General features: G+C 40.7%; 1 protein-coding gene across 1 annotated transcript in view; it reads right to left on the minus strand.

The window, feature by feature from the left end:
- NOX1 (NADPH oxidase 1) overlaps nt 1-27,984 on the minus strand; it is a 179,223-nt gene that overhangs the window by 88,051 nt on the left and 63,188 nt on the right. The gene's annotated exons all lie outside the window — the stretch shown is intronic.

Raw genomic sequence — 27,984 nt, forward strand, 5'->3', positions numbered from 1 at the left:
GTTTTTGTGCCTTTATTTGCATAATTCTAAACCCCAGGGAAAAAGATAAAACATCTGCCTCTTGGTATCAAGACAAATGTAGCAGAGCCTTGCTACATTTTGCTGCAGGAAGTCAGTAAAAAGAATCTAGGTGAGGAATGGCCAAGTCACAGCCACCAGCAGGATGGCCTGGAGAAAGGCTAAGTCTGGCTGTGGTGGTGCTTTCTCAACATTCCTGTGATTGCTGCCTCCTTCCTCCAGGGCTGATCCAAGCACAGATGAGCTTCTACAAGGTTGTTGCCTTTTGAGACACATGTGGCAGTTGGGTTAGCAGACTGATCCTGCCTCCTTTCTGTTTCACAAGGTGGGTCAACAGTATCAGAGAACACGTCACACATAGGGTTGAGGAGTTGGGAACTTTCCAGAAGGCACCAAATTCTTTGCTAACAGTATGTGGTGTGCAACTTCCTGGGGGCTTCTTTGGAAACCTTTCCCAAGATGAATCACAAGTAGGGTGACAAACTCTTCCATTTGCTGAGTTGATCACCCTAACATGGGAGACTGAAGCTAGGAAGAACGTAGAGTCCCCATGTTTTTCTTTTTAGCCTTTCCTCCTTCCCTGTGCCCTTCATAGTGTTAGTCACTCAGTTGTGTTTGACTCTCTGTGACTCCATGGACTGTAGCCCACCAGGCTCTTCTGTCCATGGAATTCTCCCAGCAAGAATACTGGAGTGGGTATTCCCTTCTCTGTCCATTCCCTTCTCCAGGGGATCTTCCCAACCCAGAGACAGAATCCTGGTCTCCTGCATTGTAGGAGCCATCAGGGAAGCCCTGAGCCCTTGTCACTCCCCAAATATGCAAATCTTCACTGCCTTCTTATTTTATTCTGTCTGACATTTAAGGCTGTCTATAATCATCACACAATTTTCCTCTCCAGCTTCATCACCCACGTTACCCTGCCACACCCTTTGCTCCAGTCCAACAGGTTTTCTCACTTAATCATACTTGCCTTGCTGTCTCAGTGCCTTGTTGAGGCCATTTACAACCCCCTTCACTCTTTTCTTCATTAGTCCAAACCCTAACCTTCTTTCAAGGGGCAATTCAAGCACTCCCTCCTCTAGGAAGCCTTTCCTCACTTCCCATCTCTCATTTTCCCCTCTGTTTTGGTGCTACTGGCATATACTCTCCTGTGCTAGTCCTTGGGCTCTTTCTGTGTTTGCCCTGCCTCCTAAACAGAAGTGTAGACTCAGGGAGGGATGCTCAATTAATATTTATTGTGGTTCTTGTTGATGACAGTGATTAACAAGTGGTGTTGATGATGAAGCTTCCTCCCCATGCTTCCTCCAGTAAAACATGCAAGACGCAAGCACACTCATCTCTAAAAGTTGTAGCCACTGTAGCTAGAGCATAAATTCCTGTGGGAACACCTACCGGCTCAATCAGCCATTCAGTTCACAGAGGATGTCAGCACTTCTCAGAGTTCCATTTTTGGGGGGTCAATCCCACAGTTTAGCACAAAATTACAAATTGTTTCAAGTATATAATTTTTTATTTCACCACTAAATTACTCTAAGTTCCTTAAAGGCAGAGATGCTACTGTTACATTTCTTTGATTCCCCCAAGGCTGGTACAGACCTGTAAATCTCCTGCTCTCTGAGCCCCCTCACTCCCCAGTGTCTCTATTTTCAGCCCTAGGATTCTGTGGCGCTTTAGGTCACTAAATCCTCTGGTCTCTTATTTCCTTGTTCCTTTAGCCCTGCTGGGAGAAACTGAGAATTTGCCCTGTTTCTCTCTAACTCTCTTTCCTCTTTAAGGCAATCTCTAGACTCCAGCCCTTTATCTTCTTAAGACTAGAGACGCTAGAAATGCTGATATTTGTGAGACTACTGTGGCCCTGGGAACCCCTTCCCCATTAACAGCATTGATCTCCTAACGACTAGCAATCTGAAGTGATACCTCTGGGCTTCCCCCTGAGAGCTAGGCTGTGTTCAGGGGTTTGGTACAGCAGGAAAGGGAGACTCAAGATTTGACTCCTCACTCCCCCTACCTCTGACTCAGCAGGAACAGAGAATGGGTCTAAAAGCCATTGAAAAGTCCTTGGCATATTTGTTAGTTTTCAAAACCCCTCTGAATGACATAAGGCTCAGGGATAGGTTTGAGCTTGCAAAGCCACTGCAGCCAGAGCTGACTCATAAGAGGTAGCTGCCATCCATGACGGAAGAAGAGAGAAAAGAGAGAGGTGGGTAGGAAGTGGCTGATAGTCCAGTCTCACAACACTGTCTAGTGGGAGGTGATGGGCAAGGCCTGTAGAAGCAGTAGTTAGGATGGAAGAATGGCTTCAGTTTGGACTGTCAGAATCCTGAAAAGATATGTAGTGCAAAATCAGTCAGGTATCCTCTGGGCCTTCTCTTTTTTCTCTGAGTTCCTTGAGGACAAAGACTTGATTATCCTATTCCAGGCTGCTGCTGCTGCTGCTGCTGCTGCGTCGCTTCAGTCGTGTCTGACTCTTGCGACCCCATAGACGGCAGCCCACCAGGCTCCCCCGTCCCTGGGATTCTCTAGGCAAGAACACTGGAGTGGGTTGCCATTTCCTTCTCCAATGCATGAAAGTGAAAAGTGAAAGTGAAGTCGCTCAGTCGTGTCCGACTCTTCGCGACCCCATGGACTGCAGCCCACCAGGCTCCTCTGTTCATGGGATTTTCCAGGCAAGAGTACTGGAGTGGGGTGCCATTGCCTTCTCTGCTATTCCAGGCTACTCCCTCATTATCCATTTTCCAAAGTGGCTGCACCATTCTACATTTCCATCAGCACTGTGTTTCTCTACATCCTCAACACACTTGTCTTTTTTTCATTATAGACATCCTAGTGGTTTTATTTTTTAAAAATTATTTACTTGCCCATGCTGTGTCTTCGTTGCTTTTGGATGCGTTTTCTCCAATTACAGCAAGTAGGGGCTACTCTTCACTGTGGTGCGAGGGCTTCTCATTGTGGTGGCTTCTCTTGCTGCATAGCATAGACTCTAGGCAGCACACATGCTCAGCAGTTGTGGCGTGTAGACTGTAAGTGTGCGGGCTTCAGTAGTTGCAGCATACAGGCTCAGTAGTTATGGCTCACAGGCGCTAGAGTGTGGGCTCAGTGGTTGTGGTGCACGGGTTAGTTGCTCCACGGCATGTAGAATCTTCCCAGACCAGGGATCGAACCCATGTCCCCTGCATTGTCAGGCAGATTTCTATCCCATGCATCACCAGGGAAGTCTCCTAGTAGATTTTGATTTGCATTTCCCTGAACTGGACATGGAACAACAGACTGGTTCCAAATAGGAAAAGGAGTACGTCAAGGCTGTATATTGTCACCCTGCTTATTTAACTTGGGCTTCCTGGTTGCTCAGAGGTTGAAGCGTCAGCCTGCGTCTGCCTGCAATGCAGGAGACCTGGGTTCGATTCCTGGGTCGGGAAGATCCCCTGGAGAAGAAAATGGCAACCCATTCCAGTATTCTTGCCTGGAGAATCCCATGGACAGAGGAGCCTGGTGGGCTGCAGTCCACGGGGTCCCAAAGAGTTGGACATGACGGAGTGACTTCACTTTCACTTTTATTTAACTTATACACAGAGTACATCATGAGAAACACTGGGCTGAAAGAAGCACAAGCTGGAATCAAGATTGCTGGGAGAAATATCAATAACCTCAGATATGCAGAAGACACCACCCTTATGGTAAAAAGTGAAGAGGAACTAAAAAGCCTCTTGATGAAAGTGAAAGAGGAGAGTGAAAAAGTTGGCTTAAAGCTCAACATTCAGAAAACAAAGATCATGGCATCTGGTCCCATCACTTCTTGGGAAATAGACAGGGAAACAGTGTCAGACTTTATTTTTGAGGGCTCCAAAATCACTTCAGATGGTGACTGCAGCCATGAAATTAAAAGACGCTTACTCCTTGGAAGGAAAGTTATGACCAACCTAGATAGCATATTGAAAAGCAGAGACATTACTTTGTCAACAAAGGTCTGTCTAGTCAAGGCTATGGTTTTTCCAGTGGTCATGTATGGATGTGAGAGTTGGACTATAAAGAAAGCTGAGCAATGGAGAATCGATGCTTTTGAACTGTGGTGTTGGAGAAGACTCTTGAGGGTCCCTTGGACTGCAAGGAGATCCAACCAGTCCATCCTAAAGGAGATCAGTCCTGGGTGTTTAGCTAAAGCTGAAACTGGAATACTTTGGCCACCTCATGCGAAGAGTTGACTCACTGGAAAAGACTCTGATGCTGGGAGGGATTGGGGGTAGGAGGAGAAGGGGACAACAGAGGATGAGATGGCTGGATGGCATCACCAACTCGATGGACATGAGTTTGTGTAAACTCTGGGAGTTGGTGATGGACGGGGAGGCCTGGCATGCTGCAATTCATGGGGTCACAAAGAGTTGGACATGACTGAGCGACTGAACTGACTGACTGATGGGTAAATTGAATGTGTGTATGTGTATGAGATAATTTGAACACCAGTTGGTCACAGCCACTTATTTCAATAAACATTTATTTGTAATAGCAGTAAGTAAGACAAAGATCTCAGCTCTCAAGGAATTCACACAGCATAATAGACCCCTTTTTAAAAAAGGGCATTTCTATACACCATTTGAATCCCTTTATTTTGGGGGTGAGGACATAAGACTCTTGCTAATAAGTAGGGCCCCCTTATAGTTGGGTCACAGGCCTATGACTTAGGCTTCCTTAATGCAAGGAACTGGGAGCCAGTGACCCAAAGAAGTGGACAATCTCCGATTCAGAGAGTCATGACAGTGTGCCTCTTGGTTCTTCCAATGTGGGAAGTGTCATGGACCTTTGCTCCAATTAATGTGCTTTATATTCACCCCAATATTTGTTGCTTTGCTCTGAAGCCCCACTGTTTCCAGCCAATGACTAAGCACAGAAGGAGTCAGGCCCATTTCTGGGAGACATAGGACGACGTGGCCTGTGACTTTGGTAACAGGACTCCCCATCAGCCTGGTCCAGCTTCATTAGCACTAAACTTCAGTCTATGACTCTTCCTACTCAACCTTCTTCTTTCCTTCTCTCATCCATAAAGGTCAGATTTACATTGTAGTTTAACAGCTCTCCCAGCTTCTTCTTGCTCCCTCCCTACATTCTCTCACAGATATTTTCCCCAATAAGGCTCCACTTGTCTAATCCCAGCTGGGCTTTTGTATCTGAGAGGACCTGAGCTAACCCACTAATGGTAATAGCATGATGGTAGTAATGGTAACAGCCGTGATGTTGACTGTGTAGCCCTGGGTCAGGTTCTCCAGTCCAACTTGTGATTCTGGGGAGCTATTCATTACCCACTTCAGTATTCTTGGCTGAGAAATCTCATGGACAAAGGATCCGGGCAGACTAGAGTCCACAGAGTCACAAAGAGTCAGACACGACTGAGCATGCACACATCCATGCAGTAGGGAAAATAGAAATTCATCTGTTAAAAACAGAAAAGAACCTTAACCAACCATGTCACAGAACCATCTTTTTCAACCACCTAACAGAACCTAAGTGAACAAAAGGGTTTCCCTAGTAGCTCAGCTGGTAAAGAATCTGCCTGCAATGCAGGAGACCCTGGTTCAATTCCTGGGTCAGGAAGATCCCGTGGAGAAGGGATAGGCTACTCCAGTATTCTTGGGCTTTCCTGGTGGCTCAGACAGTAAAGAATCCACCTGCAATGCAGGAGACCTGGGTTAGATTCCTGGGTTGGGAAGATCCCCTGGAGGAGGGCATGGCAACCCACTTCAGTATTCTTGCCTGGAGAATCCCCCTGGACAGAGGAGCCTGGTGGGCTCTAGTTCGTGGAGTTGCAAAGAGTTAGACATGACTGAGCAACTAAACACAGCACAAGTGAACAAAATTAGGAGTGACTTTGTTTCTGAAAGCTGAAAGAAGAGTCTAAGGCAATTTCCTGGCTCACCCTGTCTCAGAAATGTACAGGTGGCTATGATTGGTGTCCAGCTATTTTCTTCTCTCTCTGCCTTCAAGATCTGAAGGTGCATCCTGACAGTTGCTTCAAGCAGCTGACTGTCAACTGAAACTGGAGAGACTAGGAGAAGCTTCTATTCAGGTGAGGCCTGGAAGAAAAGTGAAGCAGAAGACAAAAGTCCACAAACTACCAAGTAGGCATCTAAAGAGATTTCTCATTCCTTGAAAAAGTGGTCTCTGTACTCACAGTACATTGTGAGCTCACTGACAGCAGACAAGAAATTATCTTTGTATTATCAGTCCCCTACAAGAACAAAAAAGAGTTTTTTTCTTTTTTTTCCCTGAAATGTATATCATAAAAAGCATTCACTGAAAGGTAGTAGCAATATAAAAAGTACAAAGTTTTAAAAGATATATAATTCACAGCCAAGAACTAACCATAGATTAACATATTCAGTGGGAAGAACAATTTTCCCTCTATTTAGACTTATTTTATGAAAGATAATCATATGTCAAATTAAGTGAAGAATTATGCTTTAAAAGAGTGCCCGATGAACTATGGATGGAGGTTCGTAACATTGTACAGGAGACAGGGATCAAGACCATCCCCAAGAAGAAATGCAAAAAAGGAAAATGGCTGTCTGAGGAGGCCTTACAAATAGCTGTGAAAAGAAGAGAAGCTAAAAGCAAAGGAGAAAAGGAAAGATATAAGCATCTGAATGCAGAGTTCCAAAGAATAGCAAGGAGAGATAAGAAAGCCTTCCTCAACGATCAATGCAAAGAAATAGAGGGAAACAACAGAATGGGAAAGACTAGAGATCTCTTCAAGAAAATTAGAGATACCAACGGAACATTCCATGCAAAGATGGGCTCAATAAAGGACAGAAATGGTATGGACCTAACAGAAGCAGAAGATATTGAGAAGGGGTGGCAAGGATACACAGAAGAACTATACAAAAAAGATCTTCATGACCTGGATAATCATGATGGTGTGATCACTCACCTAGAGCCAGACATCCTGGAATGTGAAGTCAAGTGGGCCTTAGGAAGCATCACTATGAACAATGCTAGAGGAGGTGATGGAATTCCAGTTGAGCTATTTCAAATCCTAAAAGATGATGCTGTTAAGTGCTGCACTCAAAGTGCCAGCAAATTTGGAAAATGCAGCAGTGGCCACAGGACTGGAAAAGGTCAGTTTTCATTCCAATCCCAAAGAAAGGCAATGCCAAAGAATGCTCAAACTACCACACAATTGCACTCATCTCACATGCTAGTAAAGTAATGCTCAACATTCTCCAAGCCAGGCTTCAGCAATGCATGAACTGTGAACTTCCAGATATTCAAGCTGGTTTTAGAAAAGGCAGAGGAACCAGAGATCAAATTGCCAACGTCTGCTGATCATCAAAAAAGCAAGAGAGTTCCAGAAAAACATCTATTTCTGTTTTATTGACTATGCCAAAGCCTTGACTGTGTGGATCACAATAAACTGTGGAAAATTCTGAAAGAGATGGGAATACCAGACCACCTGACATGCCTCTTGAGAAGAGGCTTGGTCAGGAAGCAGGTCAGGAAGCAACAGTTAGAACTGGACATGGAACAACAGACTGGTTCCAAATAGGAAAAGGAGTATGTCAAGGCTGTATATTGTCACCCTGCTTATTTAACTTATTTGCAGAGTACATCATGAGAAATGCTGGACTGCAAGAAGCATAAGCTGGAATCAAGATTGCCAGGAGAAATATCAATAACCTCAGATATGCAGATGACACCACCCTTATGGCAGAAAGTAAAAAAGAACTAAAGAGCCTCTTGATGAAAGTGAAAGAGGAGAGTGAAAAAGTTGGCTTAAAGCTCAACATTCAGAAAACGAAGATCACATGGTCCCACCACTTCATGGCAAATAGATGGGGAAACAGTGGAAACAGTGGCTGACTTTATTTTGGGGGGCTCCAAAATCACTGCAGATGGTGACTGCAGCCATGAAATTAAAAGATGCTTACTCCTTGGGAGGAAAGTTATGACCAACCTAGACAGCATATTAAAAAGCAGAGACATTACTTTGCCAACAAAGGTCTGTCTAGTCAAGGCTATGGTTTTTCCAGTGGTCATGTATGGATGTGAGAGTTGGACTATAAAGAAAGCTGAGGGCCGAAGAATTGATGCTTTTAAACTGTGGTGTTGGAGAAGACTCTTGAGAGTCCCTTGGACTGCAAGGAGATCCAACCAGTCCATTCTAATGGAGATCAGTCCTGGGTATTCATTGGAAGGACTGATTTTGAAGCTGAAACTCCAATACTTTGGCCACCTGATGTGAAGAGCTGACTCATTTGAAAAGACCCTGATGGTGGGAAAGATGTGGGAAAGAGCAGGAGGAGAAGGGGATGACAGAGGATGGGATGGCTGGATGGCATCACCAACTCAATGGACATCAGTTTGTGTAAACTCCAAGAGTTGGTGATGGACAGGGAGGTCGCAAAGAGTCAGACATGACTGAGCAACTGAACTGATGCTTTAAAATACAACTCATTAATCAAAAAGTCTAAGGCTCAGGTTTAATATTCTGAATAAGCAAATTTAAGCCTTTGTTGGTGGTGAAGATTAGTTTTGTTACAGAAATTGGAATACATTAAAGAGTTCTTTAGTTTCAATAATATTTAATACTATCAATTGAGTGCTTAGTATGTGCTAGGTACAGTAAGTCCCCTACATACAAATGAGTTCCAAGAGCATATTCCTAAGTCCAATTTGTTCATAAGTCCAACAAAGTTTCCCTAGGTACCCAAATAACACAGTTAGCTATATAGTGGTGTACTGTATGTAACAGGTTTATAATAATTTTCACACAAACAATACATAAAAACAAACACAAAATATAAAGAAAACATTTTTAATCTAATAGTACAATACCTTGAGAAGTACAGTACAACAGCTGGCATTCAGGGGCTGGCATCAAGTGAACAGGCAAGAAGGATTACTGGCTGAAGGGGAAGAGCAGGTAGGAGATGGTAGTGCTGAAGGATGGTCAGCAATAGGAGATGGAGGGCAAAATGCAGTCTCATCCATGCCTGATGTTGATGGCACAGGTTCTTTTTCATTGCTGGACTCACTTCTATCTACCCTCTTTGACAAAATGATCCAGTGATATCTGGATAGTAGATCTGTTTTTTTCTCATCATAGCTGACATGGTAGCACTGGACTGCATTCTGAACAGCCGCTGCAACCTTCCTGTACCATTCTACGTTCAGGTCCCATGCCTCAAAACTAACAGTGACTCCTCAAATAAAGAAAATCCCCCTGCCATTCCCTGGGTCGTGAAACTCTTCAGTTCTTCAGTTACTTCTTCCTCTTGTCTCTCTTTGCCATTTCTCTGGGCTTCCAGTTCCATCAGGTCTTTAGTAAGCTCCTCGTGTTGCACAGCAACAGTACTGTACACTAAAGTACACAAAAGCACAACCACGTGTAGAGAGAGGATGCACGTACATGGCAATGTATGCATGTTTGCATCTTGGCAAGTTCGAAGCTTGAATGTTCACATGAAGGGGACTTACTGTACTGTTGTAAGCCATCTTACTTTTGATCTCATTTAACACTTACAATGCCCTTATCAGATGGGGCTATAATCACCTCCAGCTGACAGATAAGGACATTGAAGCAAAGAAAAGTTAAGTGGCTTGTCTGGGCTAAAACAGCTTAGATAGTATGCCTGGTATCTGAACCTAGGCAGGCAGACTGTGGTGTTTGGGCCCCAGTCATTTAAAAATAGAAAACAAACTGTGTGGAAAATTCAAATATGACCTGCAGGGCAATATTAGGAATTGATAGAAAATTCCAAGGATAGCAGCCAGAAAGAAGATCAGGATTTCTGAAGTTCACATCTAGTTACCTTAGCTAGTTTCTGTATCCAACACTTTCTCTCCTTATCAAGCTTCCTATGATTCCTCTATCATCATGTCACTGTTTTGATCAAAAGCTTCCTAGGGCTTCTTTCTGCCTGATAGGTCTCAGACTTGAATGTGCATCATACACACCTGCGGAGCTTACTTATAATACTGATTCCCTAAGCTGCAACCCAGAAAATTTGATGCAATAGGTTTGGGTGGGGCCTGGGAATCTGGTTCCTCTGCCTTTTCTTTGGCCACCTCATGCGAAGAGTTGACTCATTGGAAAAGACTGATGCTGGGAGGGATTGGGGGCAGGAGGAGAAGGGGACGACAGAGGATGAGATGGCTGGATGGCATTACTGACTCGATGGACGTGAGTCTGAGTGAACTCCAGGAGATGGTGATGGACAGGGAGGCCTGGCGTGCTGCGATTCATGGGGTTGCAAAGAGTCGGACACAACTGAGCGACTGAACTGAACTGAACTGAACTGGCAATCTGTGCTTTTAGCAAGCTTTGCAAAACATTGGCCTAGGTAGACAAAGCCTAAACACTTTGTTCTAGCATTCAAGGCTGTTCATGACCTGGCCCCCACCCACCTTACTCCTCATAGGAACACTCTATTCTAGAAAGGCCACTATCCTCAAACTTCTCATGGAGGGAGGCATTTCTAACTCTAAACCCTTGCCCACACCCTCCTACCCATCTGGAACGACCACCTGCCTTCTTTCCTCCTATCCAAACACTACATGCTTTAAGGGGAAGCCCAAGTTTCACCTCTGCTATAAGACTTAAAATCCTTAAACTCTCCAGCCCAGAAGGTTATCACTCTTTTTCTGAACCATCAAGTCTCTACTGTCTGATCCCAATTCTTTTGGTATTTAACTGATTTCAAGAGTATCTGCCTTGCTTCCCCAATTAGACTGATGACTGCCACTACCCACATGTTGCCACTTAAATGTAAGCTAATTAAGATTAGCTGACCCATACCTCCAACAGGAGACTCAAACACAGGTCTGGTTCAGTCTCTGTGGGGTCTCTGGGTCCTGGTGTGCACAAGGTTTTGTCTGAGTCCTCCAAGCATCTCTGGCGGGTATGGGGTTTGATTCTAAATGCGATTTCACTCCTCCTACCATCTTGCTGGGGTTTCCCCTTTGCCCCTGGACATGGGGTATCTTTTTTCGGTGGGATTCAACATTTTCCTGTCGATGGTTGTTCAGCAGCAAGTTGTATTTTGGAGTTCTTGCAGAAGATGAATGCATGTCCTTCTACTCTGCCATCTTGCCATACCTCAAAACCATCACTAAGAAAAGAAAATGCAAAAAGGCAAAATGGTTATCTGAGGAGGCCTTACAAATATCTGAGAAGAGAAGCTAAAAACAAAGGAGAAAAGGAAAGATATACCCATCTGAGTGCAGAGTTCCAAAGAATTGCAAGGAGAGACAAGAAAGCCTTCCTCAGTGATCAATGCAAAGAAATAGAGGAAAATAATAGAATTGGAAAGACTAGAGATCTCTTCAAGAACATTAGAGATACCAACGGAACATTCCATGCAAAGATGGGCACAATAAAGGACAGAAATATTATGGACCTAACATAAGCAGAAGATATTGAGAAGAGGCGGCAAGAATATACAGAAGAAATATACAAAAAAAGATCTTCATGACTCAGATAACCATGATGGTGTGATCACTCATCTAAAGCCAGACATCCTGGAATGTGAAGTCAAGTGGGCCTTAGGAAGCATCACAACGAACAAAGCTAGTGGAGGTGATGGAATTCCAGTTGAGCTATTTCAAATCCTGAAAGATGATGCTGTTAAGTGCTGCACTCAAAGTGCCAGCAAATTTGGAAAACTCAGCAGTGGCCACAGGACTGGAAAAGGTCAGTTTTCATTCCAATCTCTAAGAAAGGCAATGCCAAAGAATGTTCAAGCTACAGCACAATTGCACTCATCTCACACTCTAGCAAAGTAATGCTTGAAATTCTCCAAGCCAGGCTTCAACAGTACATGAACCAAGAAGTTCCAGATGTTCAAGCTGGATTTAGAAAAGGCAGAGAAACCAGAGATGAAATTGCCAACATCAGTTGGATCATAGAAAAAGCAAGAGAGTTCCAGAAAAACATCTACTTCTGCCTTACTGATTACACCAAAGCCTTTGATGTGTAGATCACCACAAACTGTGGAAAATTCTTCAAGAGATGGGAATACCAGACCACCTTACCTGCCTCCTGAGAAATCTGTATTCAGGTCAAGAAGCAACAGTTAGAACAGGACATAGAAAAACAGACTGGTTCCAAATTGGGAAAGGAGTATGTCAAGGCTGCATATTGTCACCCTCCTTATTTAACTTCCATGCAGAGTACATCATGTGATAAAGTGCAAGCTGGAATCAAGATTGCCAGGAGAAATATCAATAACCTCAGATATGCAGATGACACCACTCTTATGGCAGACAATGAAGAGGAACCAAAGAGCCTTTTGATGAAAGTGAAAGAAGAGAATGAAAATTCTGACATAAAACTCAACATTCAAAAAACTAAGATCATGGCATCTGGTCCCATCATTTCATGGCAAGTAGATGGGGAAAGAATGAAAACAATGACAGACTTTTTTTTAAGCATTTTATAGACTCATCAGCCATATAAAGTAAATACTATTATTATCACCATTTTATGGATGAGGCATCTAAAGTTCAAAGAAGTTAATTGATTTGCTCAAGGTCACGGAGCTAGTAAGTGCTGGTGTGGGGACTAGAACCCTAAACCTCTCTTAAGGTCATTGCTAGATCAAATGCCTAGATCAAATAGGCAAGGCAGATCATCAATTCCAAAATCAAAGAAAGGAAACAACCCACTGAAGGGAATCTCTTCTTTTCTTTTCTCCCTGCTTTTCTACAACTCTCTTTCATTCTATCTCACATACTGCTCTGATAGATTTTCAAGGTCTTAGCAGCCTGGGGAATTTAAACCCCATTACTAAGTAATTGAGAAACAGTAAACCATAGTAGGTCAGGGAGAGAAGAGAGCATGTACTGCCTTTCATTTTCAGGAATTCTGTCTCTTCCTAAATACCCTGTAGGCCCTTAAGATTAAAACTTGTGTTATTTAGGACTTAGAATTTCGATTCCATTTTAATTACACTGGAGACCACTTATAGTTTTCCTCTTCTCTGGCCTAAGCTCTATGTCTAGCAGCTAGTGCCAGAGCTAGTCAAACATGACAGAGAAATGCTGAACAAGTTCGACTTTAGGTTGAAACAGTCACCTGCTTGCTAGCATTTCATGTTACCCTGTTTATTTATACCCTTAAGCATGTCAAACTCAGCATTCCTGGCCAGTACACAAAGGGCGAGGATACAGGAAAAAATAGTTTATAGCAACCTTGATCTCTGACTTCATGTACAACAGACAATTACCCTGTTGATCCCCCAAACTCACCAGACTCCCACAATGTATTCTGAGCTACACAAGGTATTGTTACTTGAGACAGGGAGCTACATTAATGACTGTGCAGACCCTTCAGTGTTTGAAGACTCCATCACTTAGGTCAGAAAAGAATAAGGGAGTATGGGAAAATCTCTGTACCTTCCTCTCAGTTTTGCTATGAACATTAAACTACTCTAAAAAATAAAATCCTTGTGGTTGCCAAGGTTGGGGGTGTTGGGGAGGTATGGATTGGGAGTTTGGGATTAGTAGATGCAAACTAGAGGGTGGATAAAGAACAAAGTTCTACTGTATAGCACAGAGAAGTATATTCAATATCCTGTGATAAACCAGAATGGAAAAGAACATGGAAACGACTGTTTATAACTGAGTCACCTTGCTATATAGCAGAAATTAACATAACTTTGTAAATCAACTATACTTCAATAAAACTAAGTACAAAATAAAGTCTTAAGAAAAAAAGAGAAATAAGAAATTCCAGTTTCTCTTCCGAGCTCTGCCACTAACTGGCTCTGTGTGTGTGTGCGTGTGTGTATAAATATTTATTGAGGACTTTTCTTCCTTTTACTATCCATTCATGTACCTTAAATGTTATAGGTTATTGTTTTGTGTCCATATACTTTACATAAATGTAATTATACAGAATTTTATGCATGTTTTTTTCTCAATAGTATGGTTTTGATACATTTTACTCAGTTTTATGTTGCTATATGTAGTTATAATTCATTTCAACTGCTTTATGGAATTTTGTCAGATGAATACACCATACTATAATTTATCTATTCATTCTGTTCATAGTCATTCAGGTTGTTTTCCATTTTTTATTATCACAAACCAAATCCTTCAGTGGACATCTGTACATGCATGTTTCCTTGTTCACACATGGAAGAGTTTCTCGTGATTAAAACTCCATCAGTATGTCATGTGGCAACCTGGATGGGAGGGGAGTTTGGGGGAGAATGGATACATGTATATGGGTGGCTAAGTACCTTTGCTGTCCACCCGAAACTAGTACAACATTGTTAATCGGCTATACTCCAATATAAAATAAAAGTTTAAAAAATAAAAATCCATGAGTGGTATACACCTGAAACTAACACAATATTGTAAATCAACTATATTTCAATCAAGTAAGCAAGCAATAAATTAATAATAACATGTATGATTAAAGAAATCCGTGAGTGGAATTACCTGGTCATGCTGCTGCTGCTGCTGCTAAGTCGCTTCAGTTGTGTCCGACTCTGTGCAACCCCATAGATGGCAGCCCACCAGGCTCCCCCATCCCTGGGATTCTCCAGGCAAGAACACTGGAGTGGGTTGCCATTTCCTTCTCCAATGCATGAAAGTGAAAAGTGAAAGTAACGTCACTAAGTCGTGTCCGACTCTTAGCAACCCAATGGACTGCAGCCTACCAGGTTCCGCTGTCCATGGGATTTTCCAGGCAAGAGTACTGGAGTGGGGTGCCATTGCAGGCGTAAGTTCAGCTTTAGTAGACAGTGGCAGATACTCTTCCAAAGTAGTTATACCAATTTACACTACCACCAATGGTGGAAGAAAATTCTAACTGACCCACATTTTTATCAGTGCATGGTACTGTAGATCGTTTTTCATTTTAACCTCTCTGGCGGATGTGTGGTAGGATCCCATTGTGGCTTTAAGTTTTAGTTCCCATGACAACTAATGAGATGAAGCACATTCCATAGGTCTATTATCTGATATGCTTTCTTAAAGCAGATATGGACAAGAACAAGGAAGAGGTGAGAGAAAGGGTGTATGGGGGTAGACCAAGGGATGTGGGTGAGATAAGAACACTGTAGAAAGGAGAGTCTAAGGGCAGTAAATTACACTTTCTGAGCAGACCAGTTTGTTTTTTCAAAGGGCTAGGCAAGTGTATACAGATTAAGGAGTCTCTTAAGTTCTGCAGCTAAAGGTGTTATAAAAATGCATGTAAATGTGTATGTTAAACATGTTTGAAGTACATCATAAACGTCTGGCAAGGATCAAACATCAGCTTCTCTTTTCCACAACAGCAGCAGCTCTGGATACTTCCTGGCACTTTTCACCAGGTCAAGCTCCCATTGGTTTCTCAAGGTACTCATCTCAAAAAATGACAGATCTGGCTTTGTGGATTCCATTTACAAGACCACATGATGCCAGTATTAAAGAGTAAAGAATGGTAAATATTATTCCCTTCCTGCTTTATTGAAGTATGACTGACAAGATAAAATTGTAAAGATTTAAGGTGTACAACGTGATGTTTTGATACATGTATAAATTCATCTAACTTAATAAAACTATGAGCCATGCCATGTAAGGCCACCTAAGACAGATGGGTCATGGTGGGGAGTTCTGACAAAATGTGGTCCACTGGAGAAGGGAATGGAAAACCACTTCAGTATTCTTGCCTTAAGAACCCCATGAACAGTATGAAAAGTCAAAAAGATAGGACAGGAAAGATGAACTCCCCAGGTCGGAAGGTGCCTACTAGAGATCAGTGGAGAAATAACTCCAGAAAGAATGAAGAGACGGAGCCAAAGCAAAAACAATACCCAGTTGTGGGTGTGACAGGTGATAGAAGCAAGGTCCGATGCTATAAAGAGCAATACTGCATAGAAACCTGGAATGTTAGGTCCATGAATCAAGGCAAATTGGAAGTGGTCAAACAGAAGATGGCAAGAGTGAACGTCAATATTTTGGGAAACAGTGAACTAAAATGGACTGGAATGGGTGAGTTTAACTCAGATGACCATGATATCTACTACTGTGGGCAGGAATCCCTCAGAAGAAATGGAGTAGCCATCATAGTAAACAAAAGAGTCCAAAATGCAGTACTTGGATGCAATCTCAAAAATAGCAGAATGATCTCTGCTGTTTGTTTGATCTCTCGTGTTCATTTCCAAAGAAAAGCGTTCAATACCACAGTAATCCAAGTCTATGCCCCGACCAGTAATGCTAAAGAAGCTGAAGTCGAACAGTTCTATGAAGACCTACAAGACCGTCTAGAACTAATACCCAAAAAAGATGTCCTTTCAATTATACGGGACTGGAATGCAAAAGTAGGAATTCAGGAAACACCTGGAGTAAAAGGCAAATTTGGGCTTCGAGTACAGAATGAAGGAGGGCAAAGGCTAATAGAGTTTTGCCAAGAGAACACACTTGTCATAGCAAACACCCTCTTCCAACAACACAAGAGACGACTCTACACATAGACATCACCAGATGGTCAACACTGAAATCAGATTGGTTATATTATTTGCAGCCAAAGATGGAGAAGCTCTATACAGTCAGCAAAAACAAGACCTGGAGCTGACTGTAGCTCAGATCATGAACTCCTTATTGCCAAATTCAAACTCAAATTGAAGAAAGTAGGGAAAACCACTAGACCATTCAGATATGATCTAAATCAAACCCCTTATGATTATACAGTGGAAGTGACAAATAGATTCAAGGGATTAGCTCTGATAGACAGAGTGCCTGAAGAACTATGGATGGAGATTTGTAACATTGTACAGGAGACAGGGATCAAGACCATCCCCAAGAAAAAGAAATGCAAAAAAGCAAAATGGCTGTCTGAGGAGGCCTTACAAATAGCTGAGAAAAGAAGAGAAGCTAAAAGCAAAGGAGAAAAGGAAAGATATACCCATTAGAATGCAGAGTTCCAAAGAATAGCAAGGAGAGGTAAGAAAGCCTTCCTCAGTGATCAGAGGAAAGAAATGGAGGAAAACAATAGAATGGGAAAGACTAGAGATCTCTTCAAGAAAATTAGAGATACCAAAGGAACATTTTATGCAAAGATGGGCTCAATAAAGGACAGAAATATTATGGACCTAACAGAAGCAGAAGATATTGAGAAGAGGAGCAAGAATACACAGAAGAACTGCACAAAAAAGATTTTCATGACCCAGATAATCACGATGGTGTGATCACTCACCTAGAGCCAGACATCCTGGAATGTGAAGTCAAGTGGGCCTTAGGAAGCATCACGACGAACAAGGCTAGTGGAGGTGATGGAATTCCAGTTGGGCTATTTCAAAGCCTAAAAGATGATGCTGTGAAAGTGGTGCATTCAATAGGCCAGCAAATTTGGAAAATGCAGCAGTGGCCACAGGACTGGAAAAGTCAGTTTTCATTCCAATCCCAAAGAAAGGCAATGCCAAAGAATGCTCAAACTACCGCACAATTGCCCTCATCTCACACACTAGGAACGGAGAAGGCAATGGCACCCCACTCCAGTACTCTTGCCTGGAAAATCCCATGGATGGAGGAGCCTGGTAGGCTGCAGTCCATGGGGTCGCTGAGGGTCAGACACGACTGAGTGACTTCAATTTCACTTTTCACTTTCATGCATTGGAGAAGGAAATGGCAACCCACTCCAGTGTTCTTGCCTGGAGAATCCCAGGGACGGGGGAGCCTGGTGGGCTGCCGTCTATGGGGTCGCACAGAGTTGGACACGACTGAAGTGACTTAGCAGCAGCAGCAGCAGCACACACTAGGAAAGTAATGCTCAAAATTCTCCAAGCCAGGCTTCAGCAATACATGAGCTGTGCAATTCCAGATGTTTTCAGAAAAGGCAGAAGCACCAGAAATCAAATTGTCAATATCCGTGGGATCATCGAAGAAGCAAGAGAGTTCCAGAAAAACATGTATTTCTGCTTTATTGACTATGCCAAAGCCTTTGACTGTGTGGATCACCATAAACTGTGGAAAATTCTGAAAGAGATAGGAATACCAGAGCACCTTACCTGACTTCTGAGAAATCTGTATGCAGGTCAGGACACAACAGTTAGAACTGGACATGGAACAACAGACTGGCTCCAAATAGGAAAAGGAGTATGTCATGGCTGTATATTGTCACCCTGCTTATTTAACTCATATGCAGAGTACATCATGAGAAATGCTGGGCTGGAAGAAGCATAAGCTGGAATCAAGATTGCTGGGAGAAATATCAATAACCTCAGATATGCAGATGACACCACCCTTATGGCAGAAAGTGAAGAGGAACTAAAGAGCCTCTTGATGAAAGTGAAAGAGGAGAGTGAAAAAGTTGGCTTAAAGCTCAACATTCAGAAAACGAAGATCATGGCATCCGGTCCCACCACTTCATGGCAAATAGATAGGGAAACAGTGGAGACAGTGACAGACTTTATTTGGGGGCTCACTCCAAAATCATTGCAGATGGTGACTACAGCCATAAAATTAAAAGATGCTTGCTCCTTGGAAGAAAAGTTATGAGCAACCTAGACAGCATATTAAAAAGCAGAAACATTACTTTGCCAACAAAGGTCCGTCTAGTCAAGGCTATAGTTTTTCCAGTAGTCATGTAAGGATGTGAGAGTTGGACTATAAAGAAAGCTGAGTGCCGAAGAATTGATGCTTTTGAACTGTAGTGTTGGAGAAGACTCTTTAGAGTCCCTTGGACTGCAAGGAGATCCACCCAGTCCATCCTAAAGGAACTCCGTCCTGAATATTCACTGGAAGGAGTGATGCTGAAAATGAAACTCCAATACTTTGGCCACCTGATGCGAAGAACTGACTCATTTGAAAAGACCCTGATTCTGGGAAAGATTGAAGGCGGGAGGAGAAGGGGACGATAGAGGATGAGATGGTGGATGGCATTACTGACTCAATGGACATGAGTTTGTGTAAACTCCGGGAGTTGGTGATGGACAGGGACACCTGGCGTGCTGCAGTGAATGGGGTCGCAAAGAGTTGGGCATGACTGAGCGACTGAACTGAACTGATACATTGTGAAATGATTACTACAATCACGCTAATTAACATATCTATCACCTCAAAGTTACTTTTTTAAAAAAATAAATATTCTTTTTACTCAGCACCAATCAAACAGAATTTTCTACATTATTCAATAATAGATTATAAAGTGACATGGTTTACAGTACTGTATTCAAACCTTCATGTGCATGTGAATCCCTTGGATATCTGTTACAATGCAAATTCTGACTCAGAGGTATGAGACGATGCCTGAGATTCTGCATTTCTAACAAGCTCCTGCATGCTGCTGATCTAGGACCACACTTTGTGTTTAGAACATGAGCTGTGAATCAGACAGACCTGCGTTTCAATCCCAGCTCTGCTTTCTTAGCTGTGAAATCTCTGGTAAGCTATTTAGTCTCTCTGAGAATTATGTTTCCTCACCTATAAAAAGATGAAAACAGTTACCAACTTCATAGGCTTTTTGTGAAGGTTAAGTAAAATAATGCATATAAAACATGTATAGTGCTCTGTATGGAGAGAGTAATTTATAAATTCCAGCTATTGTTAATGTTCTATGAAGTGGCATGCGTACACATTATGATACTCTGAAGACTGTGCTTCAGAATGATTATGTGAAAGCACTGCAAGAGCCCAGATTAATCAAAGAAAGACAGATTGAATCATATTTAGTCATACTTTATGTTAGGCTTACTTTATTATATTCTAAGTCTTTGAAAATTGAGACTTCATCTGTTTCAGTCAGGGTCCCAGCAGGAAACAGATGGTACACTCAGATTAGCATAATTAGTGGAAAGTTTAACAAAAGTACTATCCACAAACGTGTGAGCAGAGTATAGGAAAACAAAGGAGGATATATAATAGTGCAGTAACTTGGGGCTGTTACCACCCCTACACCCAAAAGGATGATGGGAGGAGGCACATACCAGAAAAAAAGAGAATGTGGTGTATAGAGGGTCCCCTTGCAGGCACTATGACCTTTATTTTTAGTTAAGGAATAGCAGCCAGCCACAGGCAATCCTATTGGAAGAAGCCAGGAACACTCTGACCTCAGTTTCTTTTCTCCCTTTCCTGTCCCACCAGGGATCTCCACTGCCCAAACCCTAAAGAGGCCAAGAAAGAAAGGGAACACACTGATGTAATCCATATAGATTAGCTTCCTGGGGCACAGAGAAGGGTATAAGAGGGAAGAGGGTGGACCAGGAAGGATAGGCAAAAGAAATCTGGTGCACCATTCATGACACATGTACTCAACCAAACTGCTATGCAGAACAGAATTCTATTCTTCTGACCAAGCCAAAAAAGAACAGACTACTGTTTTAGTGTTAGTCACTCAGCCATGTCTGACTCTGTGACCCCATGGACTGTAGCCCACCAAGTTCCTCTGTCCATGGAGTTCTCCAGGCAAGAATCTTGGAGTGGGTTGCCTGTTTTAGACAAAGCTAAACTCAACTAGTTTCTCACCAACTAATCCCAGGTAGCACTGACAGTAAAGAATCCACCTGCCAATGCAGGAGATGTAGGAGACACAAGTTTGATCCCTGGGTCAGGAAGATCCTTTGGAGGAGGGAATGGCAACCCACTCCAGAATCCCATGAACAGAGGAGCCTGGTGCGCTACCGTCCATAGAGCTGCAAAGAGTTGGACACTATTGAAGAAACTGAGCATGCACACATGCAAAGATCAATAACTTCCAGGGTATTTCTCCATCAGATATTCTATAATCACCCAAAACTCAACATAGCCAACCAACTTTCCCATTTCTATCAAAGGTGGTCTTTGATATGTCAATCTCTCAGCCTTAAAACATTCTTCCCTTTCCTTCTTGTATATTTAAATCTTACCTACTTACCTTTAAGTTATAACTCAAACACTTCTCCCTCCTCCAAAAGGTCTTCCCCCAGCTACTTTAGCGTACAGTGATTTCCCTTTTCTTGGACCCTCACTGCCAGTTATTTAGTCCCTAATGTCAGGTATTGCTATTGAACCAGCCTGGGATAGGCATACCATTGCCCCAACTAGATAGTATACTTCTTGAAGGCAGGAACTATGTCTTAACTTTATTTTTTTCTCCTTGTCAAGACCAAGCATCTTGAGACTTGATGAATGTAAGTCCGTGATAAACACCTAAAGAATGAAGAATAGGAAAAGAATAGCTGAGTTCAAATTTTTAATTTCATTTTTCTATGAGAGCATCTCAGAAAAAGGCTCTCTGAGGAACTGCTGACCTTATGTAGAAATACGCAAGCACAAAGGACAGCTTTGCTCTCAATCTATCCACTTGGCATTTTAAAAACACTCTTCAAATAACTCTTGGGTTAAATAGACAATCAAAACAGAAATTAAAAACTGTTTAGAAATGATGAGCAAGGAAATCAACATGCACCAAAACCCATGATAAGCAGCTAAAGTGGTATGCATAAGAAAGCCGTAACATTAAATTCATTTATTTGTTCTGATATATTCAAATATATTTCAAATGATAATATATGAATTATCCTGACTGACAAAAATGAATTAAAGTCAACTCAAGAATACACATAAATAAAAGAAGGAAGGAATTAAATATTTTTTCAAAATTAATGGCCCATTTCTCATTAGTCTTCCTTCTTACAACAAAAACAAACCCTGGACAAAAATAACAAGTAAGCATAAGAAGACTCTGCAAAGTGGAAAAAGAAAGTAGACTGCCTGGATTTTAGGATGTGAGGAACACTACAGTGGTGAGTTGCCTGGGATTTCTTTTTGCTTCTCATATATTACAGATAGGGCACTGGAAAGGCCTACAACCTGAAACTGTCAAAAGGCCCAGATCAATAAAAGTCCCAAGAAAATACTGTTCCCTTTAGTTAAATTATCAAGGGAATGGTGGCCTAGTAGAACAGAAAATCTTTTTTATAATACCCAACCTATTCTAACCAAACATGAAAGGAAAAAATGTTCCTTCCCTGTGGGGTGAGCAGTACCAAATAGAGCCACCCATGTCTGGCCCCACATGGCAGCAATTAGACAAGGAGAGCTGGCCCTCTGTCTCCCCCACAGGGGTAATATCAGTGGGGTCAAACAGAGGGCAGAACTTCCACCCCACCTTCCTGGTAACAAAGAAGTGGAACAAGGCAATGCAGGGTAGTGATAGCTGGCACTCCATTTCCCCACTAGAATAATGTTAGTGGAACCATCCCCACCTGGCAGCAATGAGGCAATGAGAGTCAGCATCCCCATTCCCCATTCTTCCCCCTGGTGTTGGGGAGGATCTAGCAGGGAGCTAAACTTCCACCCCTCCCAGCAATAACTGGAAAGAAATGAACAGAGCCTTAGGGGGGCTGTGGGTAAGTGAAAAAAGGACAGAATTTATAACAGTGAAGTCTAAGAAAATAAGGAAAAAAGACTATGGGACTGAGAAAGTATTCAATATTTGAAGAAATGATGGCTGAAAACTTCCCAAAGGATAAAATATGATTAGTAGTAGACTGTGATAAGTTACTCACATATAAATGTAATAATGACAACTACTAAAAAATATCTATTAAAATATTCAAAACCTATATAGACAAATCAAAACTTAATTCTTTAAAAAAGTTCAAGTAACACATAGCAAGGCAGAAAAAATTGAGAAGAAGAACAAAAGGCAAAGGGAACAAACAAACAAATATAAAACAGCAACAAATATAAGCCTTAACATAGCAACAATTACACTGAATGTAAATGACCTAAGCAAACCCACTAAAAAAAGGAGTCCAGCACAGTGGTTTAAAAACAAATACATGACCCAACTATGTTGTCTACAAGAAATCCACTTCAAATATAATGACATAGCTAGGTAGAAAAGAAAAGGATGTAAAAAGATATACCATGCAAATAGTTGTGAAAGATAAAATACACTCTGGAACAAAGAAAAATATCAGAGACAGAGAAGGAAATTACATAACGATAAAAAGTTTAATTCTGCAAGAAGACATAGCAAATCTAAGTGTGTATATACCAAACAACGGAGATGCAAAGTATTTTATAGAGCAAAAACAAACTGAAATGAAAAGACAAATAAATACACAATTCCACTTAGAAAGTTCAATATCCTTCTCTCAACAACTGATAGAACTATTAGAAAATCAGCAAGGATATAGAAGAATTGAACAACAGTGGTGATGGTGGTGAAGTTGCTCAGTTGTGTCCGACTCTTTGCGACCCTGTGGACTGTAGCCTACCAGGCTCCTCCATCCATGGGATTCTCCAGGCAAGAATACTGGAGTGGGTTGCCATTTCCTTCTCCAGGGGATCTTCCCAACCCAGGGATCAAACCCAGGTCTCCTGCATTGGAGGCAGACGCTTTAACCTCTGAGCCACCAGGGAAGCCCCAAACAACAATATCAACCAACATTTGTAAAACATTTAACCCAATAGCAGAACAGATAGTCTTCTCAAAAGCCCATGGAATATTGACCAAGACAGACCATTTCTTCAACCATAAAATAAATCTGAACAAATTTAAAAGAACCAAAAATAAAAAGGTATGTTCTCTGACCACTGTGAAACCAAACTAGAAATCAGTAACAGAAATACAATAGGAAAATCTCCAAACATTTGGAAATTAAGCAACTCAAATATAAACATATCCTAAGTCAAAAAAATCCCAAGGGAAAATTTTAAAAATACATTGAACTGAACAAAAAAGAAAATACTATATATAAAAATTTGCAGGATGCAGGCAAAAGCAATGCCAAGAGAGAAATTTATAGCACTAAATCCTTACATTAGAAACAGGAAAACTCTCAAAAAAATAATATGTTCCTATTCTACTTTAAAATTATAAAAACAACAGTAAAATAAGCTCAAAGCAAAGAAGGATACCATAATGATAAGAACAGAAATCAATAAAATTGACAACAGACAAACTACAGAAAATCAATGGGAAAAAAAGCTGGTTCTTTGGGGGGGGGAGGTGAAATCAAGAAATTTGATAAACCTTTAGAAAGACTAGCCAAGAAAAGAAGATGTAACTTATCAACATCAGGAAAAAAGAGGAAATACTGCCACAGAACTTGTATACATCAACAGGATAAGGGAATACCATGAACAGCTTTACACAGATATATCTGAAAACTTACATGAAATGGACCAATTCCTTGAAAAGCACAAATTATCACAACTCATTCAACATGAAATAATTTCATTAGTTCTATAACTATTAAGAAAATTAAACTCATAGTTCAAAAACTGCTGAAAGTGAGATCTCCAAGCCCAAATGGTTTTACTAGAGAACTCTATCAAACCACTTAAAGAAATAACATTAATACTACACAATCTCTTTCAGAAAAGAGGAAGAAATTACAAATCACCTAATGAGGGCAATAATAGCTTGAGATAAGAAAGCTGTGGTACATATACACAATGGAGTATTACTCAGCCATTAAAAATAATACATTTGAATCAGTTCTAATGAGGTGGATGAAACTGGAGCCTATTATACAGAGTGAAGTAAGCCAGAAAGAAAAACACCAATACAGTATACTAACACATAGATATGGAATTTAGAAAGATGGTAATGATAACCCTCTATGCAAGACAGCAAAAGAGACACAGATGTATAGATCAGACTTTTAGACTCTGTGGGAGAGGGAGAGGGTGGGATGATTTGGGAGAATGGCATTGAAACATGTATACTATCAGGTAAGAAATGAATTGCCAGTCTATGTTCGATACAGGATACAGGATGCTTGGGGCTGGTGCATGGGAATGATCCAGAGAGATGATATGGGGTGGGAGGTGGGAGGGGGGTTCAGGACTGGGAACTCATGTAACACCCATGGCTGATTCATGTCAATGTATGGCAAAACCAATACAGTATTGTAAAGCAAAATAAAGTAAAAATAAAAATTAAAAACAATAAGAATAAAAATAGATACCTAAGTATACATAATGTTCCATGTAAGGTCAGTTGAAAGAACAACCCACCACCAATATCAAAGTCACTCATCACTTTTTGTTTTTGTATAATCCCTCCTTCAATGTTCTCATATCATCGTTGATCATCTAATAAAATGTTCATGTAAAAAAAGTCAGATAAATCCAGCAGAAAAAGAAGAAAACTACAGTGCATTATCACTGATGAACAAAGACTCAAAAATCCTCAATAAAATATGAACAAATAGAATTCAGCAACATATGAAAATAATTATGCATCGTGATTAGTCACTCAGTCATGTCTGACTCTTTGCGACCCCATGGACTATAGGCCTCCAGATTCCTCTGTCCATGGAATTTCCCAGGCAAGAATACTGGAGTGGGTTACCATTTCCTCCCCCAGAGGATCTTCCCAACCCAGGGATCAAACCCAGGTCTCTTGCATTGCACATAGATTCTTTACCATCTGAGCCACCAGGGAAGCCCCAATATATAAAAATAACTATGCACCACGACTAAGTGAGGTATATTCCCCAGATACAAGGCTGGCTCAATATTTGAAAATCAATGTAATCCAACTATCAACAGATTTTAAAAGAAAAAACATATTGTCATTTCAAATGATGTATTTCAAATGATGTTTGACTAAATGAAACATCTGTTCATGATAAAAGCTCTCAGCAGTAAGGAATACAAGATAACTTCATTAACCTAGTGAAGAACATCCATGAAAAATCAGAGCTAACATCTTCCTTAAGACTGAAAGACTGAATGCTTTCAGAAACAAGGTAAAAATGTCTTCGTCTAACCACTGCTATTCAACATAGTACTAGACATTCTAATCACACAATAAAGCAAGAAACATGTAATAAATGGAAAAAAGACTGGAAAGGAAGAAATACAACCACCCATTTATAGATGACATGATTGTCTATGTAGAAATTCTGAAGGAAAACCCACACACACAAACAAACAAACTATTGATACTACACACAATAAGTTGGATGGATCTAAAAGGAATTGTGTTGAGTGAAAAATCCAATTGCAAAAGGTTATGTAGTATATGATTCCATTTATATAACATTCTCAATGATAGAATTATAGAGATGAAAAACAGATAAGTGGTTGCCAAGACTTAGAGAAAGAAAGATGACTGTGACTATAAAGGGGTACAATGATGAATCTATCTGGTTAAGAAACAGTTCTATAGTTTTATTATGGTGGTGGTCATAAAAATCTATACATGTGTTGCAAACATTATCCTCAATGGTGAAAAATTGAAAGCATTTCCCCTAAAGTCAGGAACAAGACAAGGATGTCCACTCTCACCACTACTATTCAACATAGTTTTGGAAGTTTTAGCCACAGCAATCAGAGGAGAAAAAGAAATAAAAGGAATCCAGATTGGAAAAGAAGTAAAACTCTCACTGTTTGCAGATGACATGATCCTCTACATAGAAAACCCTAAAGACACCACCAGAAAATTACTAGAGCTAATCAATGAATATAGTAAAGTTACAGGATATAAAATTAACACACAGAAATTCCTTGCATTCTTATATACTAACAATGAGAAAAGAGAAAGAGAAATTAAGGAAACAATCCCATTCACCACTGCAACAAAAAAGAATAAAATACTAAGGAATAAATCTACCTAAAGAAACAAAAGACCTATATATAGAAAACTATAAAACACTGATGAAAAATAAATCAAAGATGACACAAATAGATGGAGAAATATACCATGTTGCTGGATTGGAAGAATCAATATAGCAAAATTAATATACTACCCAAAGCAATCTATCTACCAAATGCAATCCCTATCAAGCTACCAACAGTATTTTTCACAGAACTTCAACAAATAATTGCACAGTTTGTATGGAAATACAAAAAAACCTTGAATAGCCAAAGCAATCTTGAGAAAGAAGAATGGAACTGGACAACTCAACCTGCCTGATTATACTATACTATAATATATACTATACTATACAGAGTATAAAACAAACTATACAGTCTATAAAACATAGACAATCATGTCATCTATAAATGGGTGGTTGTATTTCTTCCTTTCCAGTCTTTTTTCCATTTATTACATTTTTCTTGCTTTATTGTGTGATTAGAATGTCTAGTACTATGTTGAATAGCACTGGTTAGGCGAAGACATTTTTACCTTGTTTATAGTCTGTATTATACTATATAATATATACTATACTATACAGACTATACTACAAAGATACAGTTATTAAGACAGTATGGTACTGGCACAAAGACAGAAATATAGATCAATGGAACAAAATAGAAATCCCAGAGATAAATCCATGCACCTATGGACACCTTATTTTTGACAAAGGAGGCAAAAATAAACAGTGGAGAAAAGACAATCTCTTTAACAAGTGGTGCTGGGAAAACTGGTCAACCACTTGTAAAAGAATGACACTAGAACACTTTCTAACAGCATACACAAAAATAAACTCAAAATGGATTAAAGATCTAAATGTAAGACCAGAAAGTATAAAACTTCTAGAGGAAAACATAGGCAAAACACTCTCTGACGTAAATCATAGCAGGATCCTCTATGACCCACCTCCCAGAGTAATGGAAATAAAAGCAAAAATAAACAGATGGGACCTAATTAAACTTAAAAGCTTTTGCACAATGAAGGACACTATAAGCAAGGTGAAAAGACAGCCTTCAGAATGGGAGAAAATAATAGCAAACAAAGCAACTGACAAAGAATTAATCTCAAAAATATACAAGCAGTTTCTGCAGCTCAATTCCAGAAAAATAAATGACCCAATCAAAAAATGGGTCAAAGAATTAAACAGACATTTCTCCAAAGAAGACATACAGATGACTAACAAACACATGAAAAGATACTCAATATCACTTGTTATCAAAGAAATGCAAATCAAAACCACAATGAGGTACCATCTCATGCCAGTCAGAATGGTTGCTATCAAAAAGTCTACAAACAATAAATTCTGGAGAGGGTGTGGAGAAAAGGGAACCCTCTCACACTGTTGGTGGGAATGCAAACTAGTATACTCACTATGGGGAACAGTGTGGAGATTCCCTAAAAAACTGGGACTAGAA

Source organism: Ovis canadensis, chromosome X (genome assembly GCF_042477335.2).
Source record: "Ovis canadensis isolate MfBH-ARS-UI-01 breed Bighorn chromosome X, ARS-UI_OviCan_v2, whole genome shotgun sequence".
Lineage (NCBI taxonomy): Eukaryota > Metazoa > Chordata > Mammalia > Artiodactyla > Bovidae > Ovis > Ovis canadensis.